The sequence below is a fragment of the Rhinopithecus bieti genome, unplaced genomic scaffold, assembly GCF_001698545.2.
Source record: "Rhinopithecus bieti isolate Rb0 unplaced genomic scaffold, ASM169854v2 scaffold_75895, whole genome shotgun sequence".
In the NCBI taxonomy this organism is placed as follows: domain Eukaryota; kingdom Metazoa; phylum Chordata; class Mammalia; order Primates; family Cercopithecidae; genus Rhinopithecus; species Rhinopithecus bieti.
In genome coordinates this window covers 9,804-16,120 of record NW_016827862.1, presented here as the reverse complement: position 1 = coordinate 16,120, position 6,317 = coordinate 9,804, and the positions used below count along the sequence as shown (strand labels likewise).

Sequence of the window (6,317 nt, the reverse complement as noted above, 5' to 3'; positions counted from 1 at the left end):
AAAAAAAAAAAAGATTTATGCTAAATCTATTCTTCCTGTGCTTTAGAAATGGACCAACTAAGTCTGGGTGACAGCACATCTGTTTATAGCATGGCTTACCAAATATTTTAAGCCCACTGTTGAGACCTACTACTCAGAAAAGAATATTCTTTTCAAAATATTACTGCTGTCGACAATGCACATAGTCACCCAAGAGTATTGATGGAGAAGTACAAGGAGACAGATGTTGCCTTCACACCTATTAACACAACATCCATTCTGTAGCCTGTGGATCAAGAAGTCATTCTGACTTTCAAGTCTTATTATTTTAAAAAATCATTTCATAAGGCCAGTTGCCATAGATAGTGATTCCTTTGATGGATCTGGGTAGATTGGAAACCTTCTGGAAAGGATTCATGATGCCATTGAGAACGTTCATGATTCAGGGGAGGAGGTCAAAGTATCAACATTAACAGGAGTTCGGGAGTTGACTTCACCTCTCATTGATGAATTTCAGGAGTTCAAGACTTCAGTGGAGGAAGTAACGGCAGATGTGGTGGGAATAGCAAGACACCTAGAATTAGAAGTGAAGCCTAAAGATATGGATTGAATTGCTGGAGCCTCTGGATAAAAATTTAATGAACAAGGAGTTGCTTCCCATGGAGGAGCAAAGAAAATGGTTTCTTGAGATGGAATCTATTCCTGATGAAGACGCTGTGAACATTGTTGAAATGACAACAAAGGATTTAGAATATTTCGCAAATGTAGTTGATAAAGCAGTTATGGGGTTTGAGAGGATTGACTTCGATTTTGAAAAAAGTTCTACTGTAGATAAAATGCTATCAAACAGCATTACATACTATAGCTAAATCTTTAATGAAAAGAAGAGTCAACTGATGCAGTATACATTATTGTCTTATTTGAAGAAATTGCCACAGTCACATCAACCTTCAGCAACCACCAACTTGATCAGTCAGCAGCCATCCACATAAAGGCAAAATTCTCCCCAGCAAAAGATTACAACTTGCTGAAGGCTCAGATGATAGTTAGCATATTTCTTTTTAGCAATACAGTCTTTTAAAATTAAGGTATGTACATTTTTTAAGGCATTATGCTTAAAAGACTACAGTATAATGTAGACTTAACTTTTATATGAACTGGGAAACCAAATAATTCATATGACTTGCTTTATTGCAATATTAGCTTTATTGCAATGGTCTGAAATGGAACCTGTAATATCTGTGAGGTGAAGTATTCCTGTATGTATTTATGTATGCTTATGGACAAGTGAAAAAAAATGACAGCAATGATACAAGAAGTGGAAGGGGAGAATCAGGAGCATTTTGCTATTATAAGATACTTGTAGTACCCATGAAATGGTATAGCATTATTTGAAAGTGGGCTTGAATTAATTGTAAACGTATATAATCTAGGGCAACCACTAAAAAATGTGAAAAAAGAAGTACAAATGATATGATAAAGGAGAAAAAAATCGAACAATATGTTCAATTAAAAATACAAAGGCGGAACAAGTACAGAAGACAAAACTAGAAACAAAAAACAAGGGTAACCAAAAGAAAATAGCAACAAATATGGTAGATATTTATCCAACTATATCAATAATCACTTTAAAAATTATTGATCTAAGTATACCAATTAAAAGACAGATGTCAGTGTGGATTAAAAAATAAGACCTAACCATAGGTTGTCTACAAGAAATCCACTTTAAATATAGGATGCATATGGATTAAAAGTAAAAAGATGGAGAAAGATATGCCATTTTAACACTAATTAAAAGAAAGTGGAAGTGGCTATATTAATTTCAGACAGAGCTGATTTCAGAGTAATGAAATTTATCAGGGAGTAAGAGGGGCATTGCATACTATTGAAGGGGTTAATACTCCAAGAATACATACCAATACTGTTTATGAGCCTAATAACAGCATTAGAATACACAAGCGAATAACTGATAGAACTGCAAGGAGAAATACATGAATCTACTATTTTAGTTGGAGAGTTTAGCTCCCTTCTATCAGAAATGGACAGATCCAGCAAACAGAAATCAGTAATGACACAGTTGAACTGAACACCACCATCAAACCACTGTATAGACTACCATGTATAGACTATTTCATCTAATAAAAGCAGATTACACATTCTTCTCAACTCACATGGAAGTTTAACTGAGAGAGACCACATTATGGGCCATAAAGCACACCGTAAAAAGTAAAAGAAGAGAAATTTTACAATGCATGTTCTCAGATCACAATGGAAGTAAATTAGAAATCAGTAACAGAAAGATAGCTGGAAATTCCCTAAATACGTGGAGCTTGAACAGTATACTTCTAAGTAACACAAAGATTAAAAAAGAAATCAAGACAAATTCACAAGTATTTTAAAATAGATGAAAATGAAAATACAAGTTATTAAAATTTGTGAAATGCAGTGAAAGCAGTACTTACGCGGGAAATTTATAGCATTTAATCCACCTATTAGACATAAAGAAAGTTCTAACATTAATAATCTAAGCTTTTACCTTAGGAAACTAAAACAAGAAGAACAAATTAAATCCAAAGTAAGCAGACAGTTTGTCAGTTTCTTACAAAACTAAACATACTCTTATCATACTATCCAGCAATTACGCTCCTAAGCATTTATCCAAATGAACTAAAAACTTGTGTCCACACAAAAATCTGCACATGGATGTTTACAGCAGCTTTATTCATAATTGCTAAAAGTTGGAAGCAATGAAGATGTCCTTCAGTAAGTGAATGGATAAACTGCAGTACATCCAGACAATGGAATATATTATTCAGTGCTAAAAAGAAATGAGCCATTAAGCCATGAAAAGACATGAAAGAAAATTAAATGCATATTACTAAGTGAAAAAAGCCAATCTGAAAAGGCTACATACTATAGGATTACAACTACATAATATTCTGGAAAAGGCAAAACTTTTTACTGGAGATAGTAAAAAGATTAGTCATTGCCAGTGATTAGTGAGGAGGAAGGGATGAAAAGGTGGAGCACAGAGGATTTTTAGGGCAGTGAAACTATTCTGTATGATACGACAATGGTGGATACACACCATTTTAAATTTGTCAAAACCCAAAGAATATACAAGACCAAAAATGAACCCTAATGTAAACTATAAACTTTAGGTAATGATGATATGTTAATGTAGGTTCATCAATAGTAACAAATTGTAATCAATTGTAACAAAATGTACAATTTTGGTGGAGGATGTTGATAGTGGGGGATACTGTGCTTCTACAGGGACAGAGATTATATAGAAACTCTCCACTTTCCATTTGATTTTGCTGTGAACTTAAGCTGCTCTAAAAAAGAAACTTATTAATCTAAAAAATGAAGGAAACTTAGGTTGTATGTAATTATTTATGGTTTAGGGCACATTTTCAAGTTCAAAATCATAAAGCCTATTTCAAAATATTTAATCAGATTTTCATTCACTCAACAAACATTCATTGAGTACCTTTAGAATGAAAGGTAGAATGAAGTGGAAAGCAAAAAATTGTGTAAGAGTAGACATTAATTAGGTAAAAAGGCAAGGCTTTTATTTTGAGCCATCTCCTCAACCTTATTTTTAATGAGAACCAAATAATTATGGTGGGTTTTCCATAGGTATTAAAGAGGTCAATAACACTAGTTTCAATGTAGTCCAGAAAATACAATTTAGAAAATCAAGTTTCAGGCTTATGACTATGGTTTAAAAAATACGATCCCACTAGTTTCTACTGTTTACACGCCAAATTAATGGAAACATTTGTAGTTTATACCTTTTTTGATCACTAACAGAACACAAAGCCCAGAAAAGAGACATTTTAAAATGGATCAAAGCACACTGGGCCGCAGGCCCTGGTGCCCGCGCCCGCCTGGAGGGATGGGGCTGCCCGGCACCCAAGGGCGGGGCCTGCTGCGTTTCATGCCCCGGCCGCCGCGGCCCACTTCTGCGCCAGGATGGTGAACCTGGCAGCCATGGTGTGGCGCCGGCTTCTGCGGAAGAAGTGGGTTCTCGCCCCGGTCTTTGGGCTGCGCTTGTCTACTTCCTCAGCAGCACCTCCAAGCAGGAGGAGAGGGCAGTGAGGGATGGGAATCCCCCTGCAGGTTCAAGATCATGATCAGCCCATCCCGTGGAAAGTGTAGTTTAATTTCGGCAATAGCAGTCGTCCCAGCAATCAGTGCCGCAACTCTATTCAAGGGAAACACCTCATCACAGATGAACTCAGCTACATTTGTGAGAGGAAGGATTTGCTGGTGAATGGCTGCTGTAACGTCAACGTCTCTAGCACAAAGCAGTACTGCTGGGATGGCTGCTGGTCAAACGGCTGCTGAGTACTGTGTCTCCTGCTGCCTGCAGCCCAGCAAGCAACTTCTCCTGGAGCACTTCCTCAACCGGGCAGCTGTGGCATTCCAGAACCTCTCTATGGCAGTCAAAGATCACTTGGAGTTGTGCCTGGTCAAAAGCAGGACCTCATCCCAGAGCCTGCAGCATGAGAACACCGACTGGGACCCCACAGCAAAGTACTGCTATGGAGAAAGCCTGCCAGAGCTCTTCCCTGCATGACAGGCCAGTGGACTTGCTCCAGCCTGGGTGAGCAGGCCCCACCGAAGAACTCCCCTCCTGGGGCCCACCTTCAGCACTCAGGCCAGGCCGTGGGAAGAAGACAAAGGCAGCGAGCGCTAGGAAACCTTGGCTTTGACCACTTCTTATGTTGTCATCTTTGGCTTCGTTCACCACCCGGGCTTACCAGATAGAACTCTTCTGTAAAGCAGCTTGGACCCTCCAGCTGGTCCCTTTGAGAAAGATGAAACCACAGGCCAGGCTCATGGCAGTGTTGGTGTTCTTGGACGACTCGACCCTGAGACCTGCACAGGGACCTGTGACTTGTGTTCGTCGGGGACCGGTATCACTTCTAGGTTTGATCCAGGCCTTTTCACTGAAAAATTATTTATTGGAAAACCTTTGGAGTACTGGGAAAATTATAATGTTTTATGTAGGAAAATGCCTTGCCCTTCTAGTTGAATATGTTCAAGGAAACTATTTTTGTTGTTGTTCTGTGTTCTCAAGTTTCACGAGTTAAGTCATCCCTTCACCCAGTTAAAATGTTTTGTCTTTTAGGACGTGGATGTTCTCTCTAGGCAGTTATTTTTGTTTGTATTTTGAGAGTATCAAGCGTAGGCCCTGAACATAACCTGTCAGCCATATCCTGACGTCTAAAATTACCTAAAAACTCAGACACTCTTCCATTCTAATCTAACTGCAAGATTTCTAGCAGTAGGCACTGTGTGTCCGCCCTCAGGTTCTTTTCTAGTGACAGTTGAATGTGCTCATATACCCTATGGAGAACACTGTTTTAGTAGAAATCTAACTTCTTATCCTGGAGGAATTTTCTTTTGCCACTTAAAATTAACTGTGGGCTGCTAAGCCAGGGTACAATGGGAGCCTCAGGAAGGTCAGAGGCAACTTCCTCTGTTCTGTCAATAGAAACCCAATGTTGAGGCAATTCCTAAACAGAGATGCATCTAACAGCCTGCTGTATGTGTTCATTCTTTATTGCTTTCAGCTTTGGGGGTGCAATAGGTATAAATGTTTAGTTTCCCTATTATTTGCAAAGAAGAAGAAGAAACCCAATTTATCAGAGCGCTGCAAGAGAAGAGTCTTATTCCTGCCCTGAGTGGGAGATGAGAATGGTCATTATGGCTTAGAGAATGCTGAACGTGTAGGTTGCTGGTGTGCCCTCAATCCACATGCATAAAGCACTCCCCATTTTTCTACTGTAATGCAGATTCTTCGACTCAAGGTCTAGAATATTTGATCCTGAGATCAAGACATTATGCCCTTTGAATAGTACTGCTCTTTGATTTCAGGAGTCACATTAACACACAACTCTCCTATATTCCTTCACTAACCTCAGGATTGAGCAAGGTCTTTTTTATTTTTTTTGTCAAATTATTGACCTGGGAGCAGGGTGCTAGTTCTATGGTTAGAATTCAACACTTTTTTTCAGTGGAGCTTTTTCTTTGGGCCATATTTGCGTTCCAATACATTTCCGCAATATGTAGTGGTGATTTTCCTTAACTTCCTACTACTACCTCTTATACTCATCTCCCAAAATAATTTGCCTCTCTTAAATAAGTTTTCTTAGAGGGTAAGCTGTCAGGCAATTTAAAAAATATTAGATCCCAAGAAATCTATTCCATTTGCATTAAACTTTTCAGATTCCATGTGTTTGCAGCAGGATTAAATCAAACTCTGACATGAAAAAATAAAAATAAAAAATGGATCAAATTTACAATCTGTATATTAAATGTATAAG

The 6,317-nt window shown here is 38.4% G+C and overlaps 1 protein-coding gene and 1 pseudogene across 1 annotated transcript in view; one reads left to right on the top strand and one right to left on the bottom strand.

Annotated features, from left to right (window-relative positions):
- The window catches only part of LOC108523505 (ecto-NOX disulfide-thiol exchanger 2), a gene marked incomplete at its 5' end in the record, with an annotated part of 36,352 nt that overhangs the window by 21,584 nt on the left and 8,451 nt on the right, over positions 1-6,317 (bottom strand). The gene's annotated exons all lie outside the window — the stretch shown is intronic.
- On the top strand, positions 3,958-4,655 carry LOC108523506 (UPF0454 protein C12orf49 pseudogene; annotated as a pseudogene).